The sequence below is a fragment of the Panthera pardus genome, unplaced genomic scaffold (genome assembly GCF_024362965.1).
Source record: "Panthera pardus isolate Hobbes unplaced genomic scaffold, ASM2436296v1 HiC_scaffold_7, whole genome shotgun sequence".
Taxonomy (NCBI): domain Eukaryota; kingdom Metazoa; phylum Chordata; class Mammalia; order Carnivora; family Felidae; genus Panthera; species Panthera pardus.
In genome coordinates, this window is record NW_026527002.1 from 25,827,492 (window position 1) to 25,849,015 (window position 21,524).

The 21,524-nt window shown below is 38.3% G+C and overlaps 1 protein-coding gene and 1 long non-coding RNA gene across 2 annotated transcripts in view; both read right to left on the minus strand.

Annotated features, from left to right (window-relative positions):
- Positions 1-511: 511 nt before the first annotated feature.
- Positions 512-2,716, minus strand: LOC128775271 (uncharacterized). Its single transcript, XR_008419909.1, has 2 exons — positions 2,165-2,716; positions 512-1,934 (listed from the first exon to the last, which is right to left on the minus strand). It is a non-coding gene; the product is annotated as an uncharacterized LOC128775271 (long non-coding RNA).
- A 1,771-nt stretch (positions 2,717-4,487) lies between these two features.
- PEX2 (peroxisomal biogenesis factor 2) overlaps positions 4,488-21,524 on the minus strand; it is a 70,579-nt gene continuing 53,542 nt past the window's right edge. The window contains exon 4 of the transcript XR_002081043.2: positions 4,488-6,329. The gene's annotated coding sequence lies outside the window, so the exon portion shown is untranslated. The remainder of the gene's footprint in view (positions 6,330-21,524) is intronic.

Consider the following 21,524-nt stretch of genomic DNA (forward strand, 5'->3'; position numbering starts at 1 on the left):
GGAGGAATGGGCTAAAGTTATATCTTTTTAATATCTTCTTTTGTATGTGGGTATGAAAGATAGGGAAAACCTCTCATGATGACATATGGAACTTCTCAGTTCATTGTATTGGCTTACATTATAATTTTCACTATCTTTATTCTTCTATTTTCTTTTCTGACAGATGAACCCCAAACTATTTTTATTAACCTTTCTTTTATGTAACTGATTGTTTTACGTGATTGTATTTTATACACCCCACTGACTGTTTATTGTGTTTTTTTTTTAAGGTTTTTACTATGCTCTCTTTTATCACTCTGGAATAAAATTAATCTTAATCATTTTAGGGTTTCTTTATTCCTTGGTGTTGTGAGTACTAAATTCTGGGAAGCTTCTTTACATCACTGTCAAAGCATGGAGAAGGGTAATTGCTGGCACCCACTGAGATGCCCTCATTCTTGGTACCTTGTTTGTTCTTGTTGCATTGTCCTTTAAAAAAAAAAACTTATTTTTTTATTTTGAGAGAGAGAGAGAGAGAGAGAGAGAGAGAGAGAGAACATGTGTGCCCGAGCAGGGAAGTAGCAGAGAGAGGGAGAGAGAGAATCCCAATTAGGCTCTGCATTGTCAGCACAGAGCCTGATAAGGGCTCGATCCCACAAACCATGGGATCATGACCTGAGCTGAAACCAAGAGTTGGATATTTAACCAACTGAGCCACCCAGGCACCACTGTCCTTGATTTTTGACTGCAAGATTCCTTCAGCTCTTTTACCCAGCTGAAGCCCCTAACTCTTTCCCTGGTGTGGGAAACTCAGCAGGACTACCTTTAGACTTTACTGCCTCCAAGATATTCTTTGGCCACATTGGGAATATTATATACTGTTCTTATATAATGTTAAGCATCCGGTAAACTATGTGAGGCTACTTTGAGTGCATAGGCTTAGAATTATGCCACAAATTAAATCCCTGTAGTAGCTAGATGGGTATAGAGGTAGCTGAGGTAGGTGGATAGTGGGGACCTGGAGATCAACTTGTCCTGTTAGAAACGGAGGCTGTTTTGGGTTCTAGTGGAATGCTTCTATGCACAAATGTGGACTGATGTCCACAGATTTTCTGAGTTTTCAAGAAAGTGGACATAAGGTTTTAATGTGAAACTTCCCAGCAGGAGGCAACATCTAGCCTGTGGACAGCCATAATTGTTTTCTATTGCTGTCAGAAGAAGTTATCTCAAACTCAGTGGCATAAAACAGTACGAATATATTATCTCACAACTCAGCAGGTGAGAAGTCTGCCATAGATTTCACTAGGCTAAACTCAATGTGTTGACAGACTATGCACCTTTCTGAAGATTCTCAGGGTGATTCTGTTTCCTTGCTTTTTCCAGCTTCTCATGATCACCCACATACATTGGCTCATGGCCCCCTTTCTCTGTCTTCAAAGCCAGCAGTGTCATACCTCTCTGGCCCCTTCTCTATTGTCACAGCTCTCTCTGACTACAGCTGGAAGGCTTCCCATGTTTAAATTTTTTTTTAATGTTTATTTTTGAGAGAGACAGAGACAGAATGCAAGTAGGTTAGGGGCAGAGAGAGGGGGAGACACAGAATTGGAAGCAGGCTCCAGGCTCTGAGCTGTCAGCACAGAGCCCAATGCAGGGCTCGAACTCACGAGCTGTGAGATCATGACCCGAGCCGAAGTAGGACACTCAACCGACTGAGCCACCCAGGCGCCCCAAGGCTTCCCATGTTTAAAGATTCATGTGATTAGATTGGACACATGTGGATTATCCAGGATAATCTCCCCAACTCGAGGCCCTTAACTTTAATTAAAATTAAATTTCCTTTTGCCATGTAAATTAACATATTGCCAGATTCCAAGGATTAGGATTGTGGCCTTAGTGGGATGGGGTAGGGGGAGTCATTATTCTGCCCACCACAGGTGTCAATTGTGACCTCTGACCTAACTATTCTAAAAATTTTTTTAACGTTTATTTATTTTTGAGACAGAGAGAGACAGAGCATGAACGGGGGAGGGTCACAGAGAGAGGGAGACACAGAATCTGAAACAGGCTCCAGGCTCTGAGCTGTCAGCACAGAGCCCGACGCGGGGCTCGAACCCACCGACCGCGAGATCGTGACCTGAGCCGAAGTCGGACGCTTAACCGACCAAGCCACCCAGGTGCCCCTGACCTAACTATTCTATAAAGTCTTCTCTACCTTTGGATTCTTTACACTCCTTAGAAAAAGGCTATTGGTCTCTTATGCTTTCTAGTTTTCCTGGCCCTACCAAGCTGCTGTCACTCCTGCTCCAATGAAGTTTTGTGTGGAGCAGCTGGGAAGGCTCAGGCTCCCCAGTCTTGAACCTGTAGGTGCCCACTGTTTTCTTGTTGACCCTCTCCCATATGGGGAGGGGGGGCGGTGGTCTTGGGAGCAGGGCAGAAGTCTTACTCCGGCTTCATCTGAGTGCTCTAAATCCCTAGTGAACTCAGGGCTAGGCTTTTGAAAGCTCATTTCAAAGTCACAATTTGTTTTGCCTGAAGGCTATGGATGTTATAGGGCAGCGAGGTTTGGCTGCCCTGATGAAAAGATCATCAAGCAACAGAAAATACTAAGGGGACGAATTAGTTAAAATTTGAATATTTTGTAAAGAATTTTATTTGCCTGTATTTTCTTTAAGTGTGAGATTTGTGCGTGTGCGTTCATTAATAAGTAGACAACACTTAACTTTTGAAGATGAGATTAAAAAAACAAGTAGAGGGGCGCCTGGGTGGCTCGGTCGGTTAAGTGTCCAACTTCGGCTCAGGTCATGATCTCACTGCCCGTGAGTTCGAGCCCCGCGTTGGGCTCTGTGCTGACCGCTCAGAGCCTGGAGCCTGTTTCAGATTCTGTGTCTCCCTCTCTCTCTGCCCCTCCCCTGTTCATGCTCTGTCTCTCTCTGTCTCAAAAATAAATAAATGTTGAAAAAAAAAAATGCTACCTAAAAAAAAAAACAAGTAGCAAATAGGTGCCTTGACATTCCTTTGTTTTAATTGTAAAAGACGTAGTTTATATACAATTTTCTGTTCTGCTTGAATAAAATAATTACCACAAGTCAATAATAATATGTGAAGTTTATTTTCCCATAATTTATGCTATTATGTAAACTTAAAGTCTCATAGAAAATAATAAATTCATCACCTTAATTCCTTAGAACAGGATAATTTTAAATAAATGAATATTATTTTCTTATTTCCTTTTAATATTGGAAGCTCTATTTGCAATACTTTCCAATTCCAATTTGCTGAAAGTCAATATTATTACTAACATTACCTGTAGGATAGTTAGTGATTACAGGACAAGATTCAATATTTTATTTCAACTGCAGTTACTTATGAGTGTGTGAAAAAAAGCATTCGACCTCATTAATAATTAAAAGAGGCAAATTAGAACAAGGGCATATCATTTTTCACTTGTTTGATAAAGAGTTTTCAGAAGATAATAAAATCACAAATGTCAATTGTGTAAAATATTAGAAAATTATTTATTTTGGATGTCATTATGACAATAAATATTATAAAAGTTTCAAAATGTATGTATTGTTTGAGGGTCAAGTCGGTCCCCAAACACATAACAGCTCAAACACCATGGAGCTTCATTTCTCTTACATGATACCTTGTTGGGTCAGTGATCATGTGAATAGTGCCCTTCTCTACAGAGTTGTGCAATACTCAGGCTAACAGAAGCCCTGCCAACTTTAAATACACGGCTTCCAACCTTATCATAAGGGTTATTGTCACTCCAAACAACTGAAAAGGAAAAATGTATGCAGAAGTATGCATAAGAGGTTTATATTGGGCATTATTGCTCTGACAATCATGCACTGAAACTCATCCTCATGATCACATACAAGTGCAACGCAGGCAGGGAAGTGTAGCCTGGCTGTGTCCAAGACGAGAAGGAGAAGATGGATATTGATGAGCATGTCAAATTCTCTGCTACATTATGTATAATGATGTTCGATCCAGGATTTTTACGTTTAGCCTAAGAAAACATAAAGTTTGTACTCAAAGATTGAATTATAAAGTTGCTTATTAAAGCAATGTTTATAATGGTGAACAATCGGGTACTATTTAAAGATTCAGTAATAAATAGTGCACTGATTAAAAATACATGATGGCATATATATCATCAGAGGGAAAGAATGGAATATTGTCCAAGAACAACTAGAGCATCAAACAGTGCTATATTTAACTATTCATAAAGAAAGCTATGTGTGGTATATCATTAATTTTAAGAACCAGATTATGAATAGTATATAGAGTTTGAGCTAGTTTTCATAACAACATACACTGATGGGTGAAAAGCATCCTGGAATAATATTCACCAAGGCTATTGTAGTAGTTACCTCTAGGGTTGCTGGACAATAGGTGCTTTTATTTCCTTTGCTTTGCATATTTTCTCCTCCTCCTCCTCCTCCTCCTCCTCCTCCTCCTCCTCCTCCTCCTCCTCCTCCTTCTCTTTCTCCTTCTTCTTCTTTCTTCTCCTTTTCCTCCTCCTTCTTCTTTCTCCTTCTCCTTGTTCTTCCTCTTCTTCTTCTTTTTATTTCTTTAAAATTACCCTATATTTTGTGGTCTTTTAGATTAAAAATTAAAGTCAGCTCTGCTGTAAAAAATATCTAGGCACATCTGGCAATATAAAAGTGATCTCTTTTTATGCATTATTTTCATCATTACTTTCATTTGTTTTGCATAGGTTACAAAGATGACTTAACCTGAGAATTGTATCCACAGATGGATTACCTGTTCCAAGCCGCTCTGCATGTGAACACTGCCTTGAACTACCTAGGCAACACTTGTGCATGACAGAGGTCACATCGCCACGATTTTATTCTTGCCACAGTGGCTTAAAATACTTCAAAACTGTTCTTTTGACTTAGGTTAACTTGTTCATATGATCAAAAGCAGAGTGTGTCTTCTGTGAGGAGCTGAAATGATTAGAAATCTCTTAGATTATGGACGGCATACCCCTCCTTGTTTTCCAGTGCAATATTGTGCAACGTAGCACGTGAAGAAACAAGGACACACCGGGAAGGCTGCTTATCGTGGAAGAATGAGACACCTCGCTGTGACCTTCCCTTTGCTTCTAGGGATTTGCAAGCTTTTGTAAGTGTAGAATATAACTAATTTCACAGTAAATTCTCAATTAAATGTTTGTTGGTTTATTATTGAAGTGTCCCAGCCTTTAATTTTCATTACCAGCGTGGTTGTTTGTCCAGAAGTCTCATTTGGTAAATCAGAGGAGAGTCCTTATTTAATGTTTTCAATTACTTCCTCGGAAAAACTGCTCTAGAGCACAAATATATATTTATAACTGAAAACATTAGCAATTTAAAAATCATAAGCCTTGGATAGCAATAGCTTAAATAGCCATTGAGGATCTATTAACATTAAATCATTATCCTATCTGCAAAGAACAATTCCCTGCTAAGTTATAAAGATCAGCAAATGGGGCTTTGGTGGAGTGATGTTCTATAGTAAATCTCCCTGAGGCTTTATGGGGCCTCCAGGCTGCACTCTGCACAAGGGCTCAGGGCTAAGGGTCTGTATCAGGGCAGAGATCCAGACTTTCTTCACTTTGCCAAGCTGTGCATCCTTGTGTGAGGCTGTGTCTGTCTAAGCCCTTGAAGGAGAACCATCCTTAGTTAGCACAGAGGCTCTTTATTTTTTGCTGTCCTGGGTGTTACGTAAGTGTGAAGCTGCAATACACCTTACTATTTTCACAGTTAGAATCAAACGACTTTTCAGTACAGCACTGAAGATTAGGATTAACATGAACCACTTAGTGACTTGGCCAGGGTGTTCATTCATTCAGTCATTCATTCAGTCAGTCATTCATTCATTCACTCATCCATCCACTTATCCATCTATTCATTCAACACATATGGACTAGTTTCTTGTTATATGCCAGTCATTACACTAAACTCAAGAGATGCAAAAGTGAACACGTTGACCCTACCTTTGAGGAATTTACAATTTTCAATTTACAGTCATTTTTCAAATGATAATTCACAGGTAATAGAAGTATGGACAAAGCATGTTCGTGAGAAATTACTTGCTTCACAATGTCTAGATGACAGGTCAAGTTCTCTGGGGTCAAGCACCGGGCATTGTCCTAACCGAGTTCTGAGGTTTTTGGAGCACAATTGTGAGTAAGAAAACTCCCAGGTTTAAACATTCTGTAAATGATGTCCCTGGGCCCTTTGTAACCCTTTACCCCCAACATGCTCACCTCTGTTTTATTTAGCTTGAAACTCAGCCAGTCAGCTTTCATGTGAGTCCTTAGCTCAGCCAGGCACTGAGTAAGCTCTAAAGCTGCACTGTCAGAATAGATGAAAAGAAGATGTAATGCAGAGTATCACTAGTGTTGTGATGATATTCCAATATTGGCATTAAAAGACCATAAATATTTTTAATCAGAATTCATAAATTCCTTGTGTCCAGCCTGATTTTTACAGGAGTACCCAAAGAAATTTGGTAGAACTATCTAACAGAATCAGTGGAAGAAGATGGATTGATCTTGGCTGGAAAGAGTTGAAATAAAAACTATGAGCTAACATAGGTCATGTATTTCTGGGCATTTTTTTTGTGTAGGTATATATGATTCTATAAAACTGAATTTGATGAACTCTTTTTAAAGTGACTTCTAAAGAATGATATGCTTTCTTGTACAAAATAGAAAGTATCCTCTTTTTTCTCCCTTAGACATGAGTATAAGAAGTAAAACAGAATGCTGAAATATTCTAGTTAAAATTCACGATGTCAGAGATTCAGCTTCATCGCTATTATGCTAGAGCAGCATGGTACCTGAGAACAATGGAACTGGAATGAACTCTTCCAGGCACAATCTGCTTTTTTGAGCATGGCACTATTCTTAGCACTAATTTCCCTGATTGACAGCAGTATCGGCAGTGGGGAGGAGTTTATGGGTATCATTAATGACAAACAGTGAAAGCTTTTAGGTATTTTCTCTTTGTAAGAAACATTATGCCTTTCAAATTAATAAGGTTTGAGGACCTTTCCTAAGATGAGATTCATAGAACTTAAAATGGAAATCTAACATGCATCATTATGCCAGCTATGATCTGTTACTTCATCTATGATCAGTTACTCAGACAAAGCTCTCCTTGATATTGGTGGCACTGGGTCTGAATCAAACACTGCGCTCAATCCGATGCTTAGCAAATGAGATTGTTGTTACAAATAGACAGAAATGATGTACTGAAATTCCAGGAGATTACATTAATGTTACCATAAATGGAAAATCAAATTGTCATTGTCCTAGAGGAGTAGAGAAGAAAAAAAAAACTATTTATACCAGACACATCATAAAATTAAGTTACTTCACAGAAAATATGAATTACTTGAGTCCCAAGAGGAAACCATTAAATCTAGGCATTTGCAAAGACAGTTTTGACTATAACAGAAACTAAATGAACTCAGGATCTGGTTGGACCATCACACTAAAGTAGAGCTGCTAAATAGACCTCTGTAATGACGGAGCAGCCCATTTCGGAGATGTCAAGGACTTTTCACTGCAGAAAATTTGGTGACAAAGGGAAAGAATAAGGGATGGAAGAGGAGGTTCCAGGAACACCTGTGCTAAGGTCCATTTCCCACTGCCTAAGCCCAGTCCTGACTACTTCTGCCATTTGAGAAGGCTCAAAGCCCAAGACTTTGACAAGGAAGTAGACTGAAAAATTAAACCTACATGTAAACTATTTACAGGTTTGCTAGCCTGGAGAAATAGGACGGGAAACAAACAGCAGCAGCAGCAAGTTCAAAAATGGCTGTAAATCTCAAGCAGGAAGTCTAAGGCTCACATGAGGCATAGTATACTACGATCACCTTTAGAACTAAGAAGTTATACACACATGTACAGAGAGAGAAAGAAAGAGAGAATGGCTCTCACTAGTTCTTTCAGCTTGTTGAAGAAAAATTGTAGCAGAGAATTGACACCCATGGAAAGGCCTATTACTGAGGAAAAGCTTTATTGATATTGTCTGGTTTGTTATTGTAAGTGTTTAAACCATTAGCAGCTTTGCTGAAGTAAAGAGGGTTGTGTTCCAAACAGACAAATAGGGTCAGAGTAAAACTCAGATATGGGCTCTTTCTTTAGTCTCAGGCAGATCCCTCAGAATTGACAAAGGTCAATTTCATCTTTCTACATAGCTCATTGGAAAACTATCGAAACTCCCTCAATGGAATTCCTAACAGCTAGGGATACTCATGCCATTTTCAGGGGTCATCTGATACTGGGGGGAAAAGCAAGTGTCTGTTCACTTCCAAGAGTGGTCTGGCAATGCTTTAGGTGTTAGTCTTAACCCTAGCAGCATTGTCTTATTGTCACTGGGCATTTTGCACTCTATATTTTTGTGTGTTTGCAGAGGCAAGTTTCAAAATGGTATAGCAGTTCCCTACTGAGGTATTATCAAATGTTGGAAGTTCTTTCTACATGTAAATATATTCTGAGATTCAGCTGAGCCAGTTACTTTTTGTCTATACTTTCACTCATTGAACAAAATTTTGAGAAAAAATGCTATGGTGGACAGTGTGTTTAATAAGGGATTAGAAAGAAACTCTATTGCCCAATCTTCAAGGATGTAACAATCTAACAGAAGAAGCAGATAAAGAAATAAACATCACCATGTAATGTGATCACAGCTATACAGGGTCACATGAAGTATTACCAGAGTACCAAGGGTGGGAGTAACAGCCTTGATCTGAGGAAGTTGGAGGAAAATGCACAGGGGAAGCGGCATTGACACTTGAAGTGTCAGCTGCACCGACATTTGAAGAATGAAGTGGATGGAGTTGACTCTACGGGAGCAATGTGAAAGATGCTCTTATATGAGGTTAAAGGAAGAGCAAGGTCCCAGGAGAATGAAAACACAGTGTGTTTACAATAATTAGAGATTTTAAATGTGTGAAATGGAGAGTGATAAAGAAGAGGTTGAAAAAGTAGGTTGGGTCCTGAGCTTAAATGAGCTTTTAAAAAAATTATCTTATCTATCTATCTATCTATCTATCTATGAGAGACAAAGATTGCATGCATGTGCATGTGTGAGCAGGGGAGAGGCACAGGGAAAGCGAGAGAGAAAATCCCAAGCAGGCTCCATGCTGTCAGCGCAGAGCCCAATGCAGGGCTTGATTCCATGAAATGTGAGATCATGACCTGAGCCAAAATCAAGAGTTGGACACTTAACTGACTGAGCCACCCTGGCACCTCTTAAATGCTCTTTGAATGTAATTCTAATGCAGGGTCTCAACCTATTAGCTCATTGTGGAATCAACTGAGTGACTCAACTTCCCCAGACTTTCTCTTGCAGTTATATTATTTCCTCCAAAACATAATTTTTGTACCTTTCTTCTGTATCATCTATCAACATATATACATGCACCAACATTTACTCTCTTTAAATAAAAATCTTTTCTTAATGCTAGGGTTTTGCCTACTTATCCCTCTGAGTTACTGTCTATATTTGTCCATAAACTTACACTTACAGATATTTATAAAAAATACTTCTTTTTAAAATATTTTCATCTTTACCAGCTATGATGATTAATTTTATATGTCAATTTGACTAAGCCACAGGGTGTCCAAATATTTGGTCAAACATTATTCTTGATGTGTACATGAGGTTTCTGGATGGGATTAACATTTGAGTGACTAGACTGTCTAAAGCAGAGTGCCTTGCATAAGGTGGGTGGGCCTCATCTAGTCAGTTGAAGGCCTGGATAGAACAAAAAACCTGACCGTCCTGTAAGTAAGAAAAAATTCCTCTTGCTTGACTGCCTTTGAGCAGGGAAATCAGCTTTTTCCTGCCTTCAAATTCTAACAGAAACATCAGTTCTTCCAGGGTCTCAAGTCATCTGGCCATTAGGCTAGAACTACATCCTAGGCTCCCAGGTCTCCAGCTTACATACTCACCCTAAATATCTTGGGAATTATCAACCTCCATAATTGTGTGAACCAATTCCTATTGGTTCTGTTTCTCTGTACAACCCTGACCAATACACAAGCTAATACTCTCTGAGCCTCTGTTTCTTCATCTTTATAATGGAGATGACAGGCGCCTGGGTGGCTCAGTTGGTTGAACGTCTGACTCTTGATTTTGGCTCAGGTCATGACATCAGAGTTTGTGAGTTTCAGCTCCGCATTGGGCTCTATGTTCATTGTGTGGAGGCTGCTTCAGATTCTCTCTCTCTCCCTCTCTCTCTCCTTCTCCCCTGCTCGCATTCTCTCTCTCTGTCTCTCTCTCTCTCTCAAAAATAAATAAACCTAAAAAAATAATGGAGATACTATTATCTACCATTGGGTTTATTATAAGAAAAGTTACTACTATGTCTATATGAGTAATATATGTATTTATAGTACTAAGAGTCTGATGAAAATAAACATCACATAATTGTAAGCTTCTGTTATTCTTTGTATGTTCTGCCTACATTACTATTTGGGCTTCTTGTTCACTCTCCATTACATTATATTACACACCTCTCATGGTATCTCTCACATCTTTTTGGCTCATCTTTCCTTTTCCAGTTATTTCAAGGCAAACAATTTAGCACATGTACAACACAGCAGCACTTTGCCTTACCTGTACCAGGTATTGTTCCCCATTTATTAGCTTTATGGGGGTATAATGGACATACAATAAACCGAATATGTTTAAAGCACACACTTTGATAATTCTGACACACGAATACATGTGTAAAAGCACAAATACAGTCAAAATAATGAATGTAGCCATCACTCCCCAAAATTCCCTCACACCCCATCAATGACCTCCTCCCACATCTCCCTGCCACATGCTACCCTAGGCAACAATCGATCCTCTTTATATCACTACAGATTAATTGATATTTTTTAGAATTTTATATGAGTGAAATCATAAAATATGTAATGCTTGTGTCTTTCTACTTTCCCTGGGCATACTGTTTTTGGGGTTCTCCTTTATTGCTGCAGGTATCAATACTACATTGCTTTTTATTGCTGAGTAGTATTTCATTGAACGGATATATGACAATTTGTTTATCCTTTTATCTACTAATGATCACTTGGATTCTTTCTAGTTTGGGGTCATTAAAGCTTCTAGGAATATTCATGTATACGTCTCTTATGGAAATTTGCTTTTATTTCTTTTGGATAAATAACCTTGGAGTGAAATGGCTGTCTCATCATATGGTAGGTAAAGGATTAACATTTAAAGAACCTGCCAGACTGTTTTTGACCAGGAGGAAATGGGAGTTCTCTTTGCTCCTCATACCTGCCAACATTTGGTATGGTGAGCCATTTTACTTTTAGGCAGGCCAGTTGGTGTGTAGTCGCAGTCCACTAAGATTTTAATTTTTACTTCCCTAGTTAACAATAATGTTGAGCACCTTGCCATGTGCTTATTTGTCATCCACATAATTTATTTAATGGTGAATAGGTTCAAATCTTTCCCCATTTTCTAATTGTGTCTCATTATTTTCTTTTTTTTAATCAATTATTTTTTTTTTAATTTACATCCAAGTTAGTTAACATACAGTGCAATAATGATTTCAGGAGTAGAGTTCAGTGATTCATCCCCTATAACACCCAGTGCTCATCCCAATATGTGTCCTTCTTAATGCCCTTGCCCACTTAGCCCATCCCCCACCCCAAATCCCTCTAATGATCCTCTGTTTGTTCTCTCTATTTAAGAGTCTCTTGGGGCGCCTGGGTGGCTCAGTCGGTTAAGCGGCCGACTTTGGCTCAGGTCATGATCTCATGGTCCATGAGTTCGAGCCCCGCGTCAGGCTCTGCGCTGACAGCTTGGAGCCTGAAGCCTGCTTCAGATTCTGTGTCTCCCTCTCTCTGACCCTCCCCCGTTTATGCTCTTTCTCTGTCCCAAAAGTAAATAAACTTTAAAAAAAAATTTTAAGAGTCTCTTATAGTTTGTCCCCTTCTTGTTTTTATATTATTTTTGATTCCCTTCCCTTATGTTCATCTGTTTTGTATCTTAAATTCTACATATGAGTGAAGTCATATGATATTTCTCTGACTAATCTTGCTTAGCATAATACACATTCTAATTCCATCCACATTGTTGTAAATGGCAAGATTTCTTTTTTTTTTTTTTGATAGTTAAGTAATATTGAATTGTATGTTTATACCACATCTTCTTTATCCATTCATCAGTCGATGGACATTTGGGCTTTTTCCATAATTTGGGTATTGTCAATAGCACTGCTATAAACATTGGGGTGCATGGGTCCCTTTGAAACAGTACTCCTGTAATCTTTGGATACATACCTAGTAGTGCAATTTCTGGGTCATACGGTAGTTTTTTTTTAACTTTTTGAGGAACCTCCAAAGTGTTTTCCAGAGTGACTGCACCAGTTTGCATTTCCCCATGCAGTGCAAAAGGGCTCCTCTTTCTCTGCATCCTCGCCAATATCTGTTGTTGCCTGAGTTGTTAGTTTTAGTCATTCTGACTGCTATGAGGTGGTATTTCATTGTGGTTTTGATTTGTATTTCCCTGAAAATGAGTGATGTTGAGCATTTCTTCGTGTGTCTGTTAGCCATCGGGATGTCTTCTTTGGAAAGTGTCTTTTCATGTATTTTGCCCATTTCTTCACTGGATTATTTATCTTTTGGGTGTTGAGTTTGATAAATTCTTTATAGATTTTGGTTACTAACACTTTATCTGATATGTCATTTGCAAATATCTTCTCCCTTCTGTTGGTTGCCTTTTAGTTTTGCTCATTGTTCCCTTCACCTTGCAGAAGATTTTATCTTGATGAGGTCCAAATAGTTCATGTTTGCTTTCTGTTTCCCTTGCCTCCATATACATATCAAGTAAGAAGTTGCTGCAGCTGAGGACAAAGAGGTTTTTGCCTGCTGTTTCCTCTAGGATTTTGATGGCTTCCTGTCTTATGTTTAGGTCTTTCACCCACTTTTGAGTTTAATTTTGTGTATGTGTAAGAAAATAGCCCAGATTCATTTTTCTGCATGTCATTGTCCAATTTTCCCAACAATATTTGCTGAAGAGACTGTCTTTGTTCCACTGGATATTCTTTCCTGCTTTGTCAAAGATTAGTTGGCCATACGCTTGTGGGTCCATTTCTGGGTTCTCTGTTCTATTCCATTGATCTATGTGTCTGTTCTTGTGTCAGTTCCGAACTGTCTTGATAATTACAGCTTTTTAATTCAGCTTGAACTCCGGAATTGTGATGCCTCCAGCTTCGGTTTTCTTTTTCTGGATTACTTTCGCTATTTGGGGTCTTTTCTGGTTCCATACAAATTTTGGGATTGTTTTTTCTAGTTCTATGAAGAATGCTGGTGTTATCTTGATAGGGATTGTATTGAATATGTAGATTGTTTTGGGTAGTATCAACATTTTAACCATATTTTTTCTCTCAATCCTTGAGCATGGAATATTTTTTGATTTTTTTTTTTTGTCTTCTTCAATTTCTTTCGTAAGTTTTCTATAGTTTTCAGTGTATAGATTTTTCAACTCTTTGGTTAGGTTTATTCCTAGGTAGTTTATGGCATTTTGTGCAATTATAAATGGGAGCTATTCCTTGATTTCTCTTTCTGCTGCTTCATTATCAGTGTATAGAAACCGATTTATGTACATTGATTTTATATACTGCGACTTTGGTGAATTCACTGATCAGTTCTAGCAGTATTTTGATGGAATCTGTTCAGTTTTCCACGTAGAGTTTCATGTCATCCATGGAGAGTGAAAGTTTGCCTTCCTCCTTGACAATTTGGATGCCTTTTATTTCCTTGTGTTATCTGATTGCTGAAGCTAGGACTTCCAATACTATGTTGAATAACAGTGGTGAGAATGGACATCCTTGTCCTATTACTGACCTTAGGGGGAAAGCTTTCAGTTTTTCCCCATTGGATTTAGTATATGGCTTTAATGATCTTGAGGTATGATCCTTCTATCCCTACTTTCTTGAGGGTTTTTATCTAGAATGAATGCTGTATTTTGTCAAATGTTTTCTCTGCATCTATTGAGAGGATCATGTTGTTCCTATTCTATCTTTTATTACTGTGATGTATCACTTTGATTGATTTGCAGCTATTGAACCAGTCCTTCATTCCACGATTAAAACTCACTTGATTGTGGGGAATAATTCTTTTAATGTATTGTTGGATCTAGTTTGCTAGTATCTTGTTGAGAATTTTTGCATCCATGTTCATCAGGGAAATTGGTCTGTAGTTCTCCTTTTTAGTGGGGTCTTAGTCTGGTTTTGGAACCAAGGTAATGCTGGCTTCATAGAATGAGTATCGAAGTTTTCCTTCCAGTTCAAAAGAATAGGCGACAACTCTTCTTTAAATGTTTGGTAGAATTCCCCTGGAAATCCTTCTGGCTCTGGACTCTTGTTTGTCGGGGTATTTTTCATTACTGATACAATCTCTTTATTTGTTATAGGTCTATTCAATTTTCTATTTTTTCCCTGTTTCCATTTTGGTCACTTATGTTTCTAGGAGTTTGTCCTTTTATTCCAGATTGTCCAATTTATTGGCATATACTTGCTCATAATATTCTATTATTGTTTGTATTTCTGCAGTATTGGTTGCAATCTCTCTTCTTTCATCGTGATCTTATTTATTTGGGTTCTTTTCTTTTTCTTTTTGATCAATCTGGCTAGAGGTCAATTTTGTTAATTCTTTCAAAAAACCAACTCCTGGTTTCATTGATCCATTCTATTTTATTTTTTTTTTTATTTTGATATCATTGATCTCTGTTCTAATCTTTATTATTTCCCATCTTCTGCTGGTTTGGGGGCTTTATTTGTTGTTCTTTTTCCAGATCTTTAAGGTATAAGTTTAGGTTGTGTATCTGAGACTTTTCTTCCTTCTTTAGGAAGGCCAGCATTACTATATACTTCCCTCTTATGGGAGTATGCCTTTGCTGCATCCCAGAGGTTTTGGCCTGTCATGTTTTTATTTTCATTGGCTTCCATGTACTTTTTAATTTCCTCTTTAATTTTTTGGTTAAACCATACATTCTTTAGTAGGATGTTCTTTAATCTCCAAGTATTTGTGGTCCTTCCGAATTTTTTCTTGTGGTTGATTTTGAGTTTCCTTGCCTTGTGGTCTGAAAATATGCACAGTATGATCTTGATCTTTTTGTATTTGTTGAGGGCTGATTTGTGTCCCAGTATGTGATCTATTCTGGAGAATGTTCCATGTACACTCAAGAAGAATGTGTATTCTGCTGCTTTAAGATGAAATGTTCTGAATATATCTTGTTAAATCCATCTAGTCTAGTGTGTCATTCAAAGCCATTGTTTCCTTGTTGATTTTCTGTTTAGATGATCTGTCCATTGTTGTAAGTGGGGTGTTGAAGTCCCCTACTATTATGGTATTATTATCAATGGGTTTCTTTATGTTTGTGATTAAATGATTTATATATTTGCATGCTTTCAAATGTTGAGGGCATAAATGTTTACAATTGTTAGATCTTCTTGGTGGATAGACCCCTTAATTATGATATAATGCCCTTCTTCATCTCTTGTTACAGTCTTTATTTTAAAATCTAGTTTGTCTGGGGTTCCTGTTGGTTAAGTGTCCAACTTTGGCTCAGGTCATGATCTCGCAGTTCACGGGTTCAAGCCCCACATTGGGCTCTATGCTGACAGCTAGCTCAGAGCCTGGAGTTTGTCTTCAGATTCTGTGTCTTCCTCTCTTTCTGTCCCTCCCCTGCTCTCTCTCTCTCTCTCTCTCTCTCAAAAATAAATAAAACATATTTTTTTAATAAAAAAGCTAGTTTGTCTGATATAAGTATGGCTACTCCAGCTTTCTTTTCACAACCATTCGTATAATAGATGGTTCTCAATATCCTTATTTCAATCTGAAGGTGTCTTTAGGTCTAAAATGTGTCCTTTGTAAACAGCAAAATACAGATCTTGTTTTCTTATCCATTCTGATACCCTATGTTTTTGATTGGAGTTTTTAGTCTGTTGACCATTTAGAGTGAGTACTGAAAGATATGAATTTAGTGCCATTTTGTTGCTTGTAGAGTTGGAGTTTCTGGTAATGTTCTCTGGTCCTTTCTAGTGTTTGTTATTTTTGGTCGTTTTTGTTTGTTTCATCTTTTCTCCCCTCAGAGAGTCCCTCTTAAAATTTCTTGCAGGCATGGTTTAGTCATCACAGACTCCTTCAGTTTTTGTTTGTCTGGGAAACTCTTTATCTCTCCTTCTACTTTATATGACAGGCTTGCTGGATAAAGAATTCTTGGCTGCATATTTTTCCAATTCAGCACGTTGAATCTATCCTTCCATTGCTTTCTGGCCTGCCAAGTTTCTGTGAATGGGTCTGTAGTGAACCTGATCTGTCTTCCCTTATAGGTTAAGGACTTTTTTTCCCTTGCTGTTTTCATAATTCCTTCCTTGTCTGTGTATTTTGTGAATTTGACTATGATATGCCTTGGTGATGTTAGCTTTTTGTTGAATCTCATGGGAGTTCTCTGTGGTTCTTGGATTTAGATGTCTGTGTCTTTCCCCAGATTAGGAAAGTTTTCTGCTATAATTTGCTCACAAACCTTCTGCCCCTTTTTCTCTTTCTTCATCTCCTGGGACTCCTATAATTCAGATGTTATTCCTTTTTAATAAGTCACTGAGTTCTCTAATTCTTGTATTGTATTCTTTTGCCTTAGTTTCCCCCCTTTTTTCTGTTTCATTATTCTCCACAATTTTTTCTTCTATATCACTGATTTGCTGCTCTGTCTCTTCCATCCTTGCTGCCATGGCATCCATTCGAGATTGTATCTTAGTTATAGCATTTTTAGTTTCCTCCTGACTAGATTTTACTTCTTTTATCTCCACAGAAGGGGATTCTATGGTTTTTCCAATGCCAGCTAGTATTCTTATTATCATGGTTCTAAATTCTAGTTCAGACATCTTGCTTATATCTGTGCAGATTAAGTCCCTGGCTGTCATTTCTTCCTGTTGTATCTTTTGGGTGAATTCCTTTGTTTTGTCATTTCGGAAGAAGAAAAAAAGATTCAATAAAATAAAAAAATTAAACTTAAAAGGTTAAAAACAACACTAAAAGTCAAATAAAGGAAGTTAGATCCTAGGTCTGTTTTGGTCTGGTTGTTGAAAGTGGGGGCGGGGGGGGGACTAGGGGGGTTCTAGTCTCTGGCACAGGAACTTCCCACTCTTACCAACCCACAATCAAGCACCCCTCCTTTGTCTCAGGCCTCTGTCCATTCCCCACTTCTACCCTGTCCATGTTCAAGCTGTCATCCTGCCAGGTGGCACCTCCCTCCCAAGTTTTATATCAGATGGGGTTTGTTTCCAAACCCCTCACTTCAGAGAATCCTGTGGCTTGAATCCCCTCTGACCATCTGGGGGAAGGTATCACTGAGCAATGGCCAGGTGCTTTCTTGCCCCAGAAAATGTCATTCATGTGATTGTGCTGTGGCAGAGGTTCAGAGATTGTGGCAAATCACAACATACAGCCAGTGCGAAGTTTCAATGCATGCTGGTGTCTTTGTTCCCATACCAGTGAACATGGGTGCTCTCCAGGGTCTCCTGGGATCTTTGCTTGTGGGGCAGCTGTATGGCCTCTACCAAATGCCCTCCAAGCGGGGGAACTGTTTCTCTCCATGTGGTCCACAGACTGCTTGGACCTTGCTGCCTGCTCTTGGGGATTCGCCCTTCCCACCAGAACACTGCCAGGTGTTGAGATCCAGAATTTCTTACTCTGCACTCCTCTGTTTGTAGAATCTTAATGGTATTGAAACCCTCTCCTTTCTCCCCATCAATGGTTTTGGGGAACAGATTTCTTGTTCAGTCCCTTGTGAGTGTTTCCACTATTTCTCTTTCTCTCCAGTTACTTTTGTGTGAGGGTTTTTCCTGAATGATCCTGGTGTGCTGTACTCTCCCCCTTTCCCTTTCTCTGTCCTCTCTTTGCAAAACAGCTCCCTACCCTCCATGGCCTTTTCTTCTCCAGTTCACCTCTCTCTACCGTGTACTTGCCAAGTTCTGTGGCTCAAGTTACACAGATTCTTGTGTTAATCCTCAGATCAATTTCCTAGGTGTGCAAATTGGTTTGGTGCTGATCTAGCTGTGTTTCAGGGATGAGACAAGGTGTAGTCATAGAAGTAGAACTACTTCTTGTCTATGAGACAAGTCTTGTCATAGAAGTAGAACTACTACTTCTATGTAGTTCTGCCATAACCTCTGCATGTCTCATTTTCTTAATGAGTTTTAACAGTTCTTTATATATTATGGATGCAAGTAATTTATCAGATAAATTACTTGCAAATATTATCTCCCAGCTATGCCTTGTTTTTTCATTCTCTTAACAATGTCTTTTGAACAGCAGGATGGTTTAATTTTGATCAAGTCAGTTGATTACATTTTACTTTTATAAATAATTTTTCTGGTGTCATAGCTAGGAAATATTGCCTAGTCCTAAATCGCTTAAAAATCATTTAAATTTTCACCTATGTTTTCTTCTAGAATGTCCCAAAATAAACTACCTTCATTGTAGCTTTTGTTTCAGGCTCTGCTTTCATGTTACAAAATGCAACCATCACTATTGGCATCCATATCCCAGTGGTCATTTCTCTGTCCTCATCTTTTTCAACCTGTCAGAAGCATTAGACCTAGGGGAGACCACTCTCTTTTGTGGTTTCTATAATGTACCCTCACCTGGTTTCTTTTCTTAATTCAGTGGATTCCTCTTAGTCTACTTCACTGGTGTTAAATTTTATGTTTCACCTATAAATTTTGGAGTGTTTCAGGGTTCAATTATTGGACCATTTTCATTCCACATTCTTTCTTTAAGACATCTTATCTAGTCCCTTGTCTGCCATCAAAAATGTCAATGAATCCCAAATTTGTATCTCTAAACATGATCTCCACACTGACCTCCAATACACATGCAACTGTATATTTGACCCTACCCCCACACCCATATATATAATGGACTTCTCAAAATTACCTTGTGCAAAGTTGATACCTGAAACTGTTTCTGATCCAGCCTTCTCAATCACCCATATTGCTTAAGATGAGTAGCCACTCATCTCTTTCATTTAAATTCCAACTGCAATCCATAAACAAGTCCTGTAAGTTCTACCTTCAATATATATCACATATCCATCCACTTCTGTCCACTTTTAGTGCCTTGTCCAGGCCATTATTATATCTCTGTAATAGCCTTCTACTTGGTCTTGCTGCTTAAAATTCAATCTTTGCACAGTAGAGACAATGATCTCTTAAATCAGTTAATTAGAACTATCACTCTCAGGTTAAAAATCCTCCAAAAGGCTTTCTGCTGCACTTAGAATGAATCTAATGACTTACCATCACCTTCAAGACTCTACATGAACCAACTGTTGCCTGCATGTTTGATGTCATCATCTACTATGCTCCACCTCTCTTATTGTGCTAGAGTCACACTGGCTTTGTAGCTCATCTATGAATTTCACAAGCATATTCCTGTCTTAGGCATTTTCACTCTCTGTTACCTCTCCCTAGGACAAGTTACCATCGCCATCATATCTTTACAGAGCTTTATCCTTCTTGTCATTTGTCTCAACTCCAATATCACCTCCTGAGAGAGGCCTTCAGGTCTATCCAAATACTCTTGATCCCCATTCACTTTATATCATATTTCCCTATTTTTTCTATATACTTATCACTACCCAAAATGACCACACTCATTTATTTGTTTAATTGATTATTCTTTCTCCCTTAGGAATGCAAACTCCATCAGAGAATTTACATTGTCTAACATTCTTCCTGGTAGTTCCTGGAGTTTAATAAACACACAATGAATGACTGAAAAACAAAAAAAAGATTTCACTTCAAAACAAAGTTCTACTTATAAAAAAAGTTTTAAAACTACTCTGTCTTCCTGTTAAATATTTACTCATGGAATTATGACAGTTTTACCTAATCTCACCTTCAGTTTTTATTTAGTAATTTCTCAGTAATTCCTTAATCATAGGAATTTACTGCAGTGATTAAAAGGAACATATGGACATAGTTATTTGTTACTTACTGTCCTTATTAATGAACATGTCTCTTCTGACCAAAGGAGAAAATAAACTGGAAATAAACTAAAATACTGTACCATAGTCAGAAAAATAACTGAAGTTGAAAGGTGTTTTAGTATCAGTTCCTTCATCTGTAATACAGTTCTCAAATGGGACTTGTTCTGCCTCTCTATCAATTAAAGTTCTCAAAGGAATAAAACAAATAGAGAAAATTATCCCTACTTTTCAAAACAGTCATTTGACTCCTCTATAGGGGTTTTGTAAAAGTCTAGCCCCAAACCCAGTTTTATGACCTTCAGCCCACTCACTCAACAGAAGAAAATGGCTGAGTTTGAAAACACTGAGAGAGAGAATGTGTTTGGAGAAAGCTGTTGCAAACTGGGTGCTTTCCCTGCCTTCCCTCTGAGAGCAGAATGGGTGTTACTTTCCCTTCAGTTAGGCCACGAGAGAGGTATTTCAAGTATACCACCTAGAGAACCTGCTTCATGAACCCTGGAGCTTGGATGACATATTTGACCATTATCTGCAAGATGCTATTGGTGGCAGAAACACTGTGGCAACAGTGTGAGTGAGTTGATAGCAGATCAGAGTTGCATGTGTTTCCCATGGACTGAGAAACACCTAATGGAAGAGAACAGGTCCAAAGATTGTCTTAAAGTCCAGGAGAACTTTCTGAGAGATATGAGGTACCCACAGCAGCCAGCAGCCTGTGGTATGCCATAGATTGCAGAAGCTGAGGATTGTGTTGTACGCATCAAGGTGGAGGAGAGGTACTACCCAGTGTCAAATGAGATGCTGTGAGACATTCCCCATGAAGATGATTCCTGAGGAACAAATGAAAGGAAGAATCAGTTTGAAATGACTGTTGTTAGCATTAAACTGAATACAAGAGACTGAACACCTTCCCCTGAAGACTGAGAACAAGTCAGTAACCTAAGAACAAGTCAAGGATGTGCACTGTCACCACATCTATTCAGCTTTGTACTGCAAGTCCTAACCAGTGCTATAAGGCAAGGGAAAAAAAATAAATAAATAAATAAAAGTGATTTCAATAGCCAAACCCAGTAAATGGCCCAAATATTTATTACCTTGTTAATGGATGATGAAATTTGGCATGCTCCTACATTGGAATACTATTCAACAATAAAAAGAAAAAAGTGCTGATGCATATGACACTGATGAAATCCAAAAGTATTTTCTAAATGAAAGAAGCCAGACACTAAAGGCTAGATGCTGTATGACTATATTTATATGACATTCTGTAAAATGCAAAACTAGAGGGAGATAAACAGTTCAGTTGCAGGATGGAAGCATAAGGAGATATTTGAGTAGGAAGGGACAAAAAGGAACTTTTTGGAATGATGGAAAATTTCTATGTCTTGATTGTGGTGGTAGGTACATGATGCAGATGGTTGTGAGTTTTTCTCAAGAAATTCAACAGATTTGACTTGAAAAGTTGATTGTCTCAAGAGTTGTAATAGAGATATATAGAATGGGTGGGGAAAACATAGACAAGGGAAA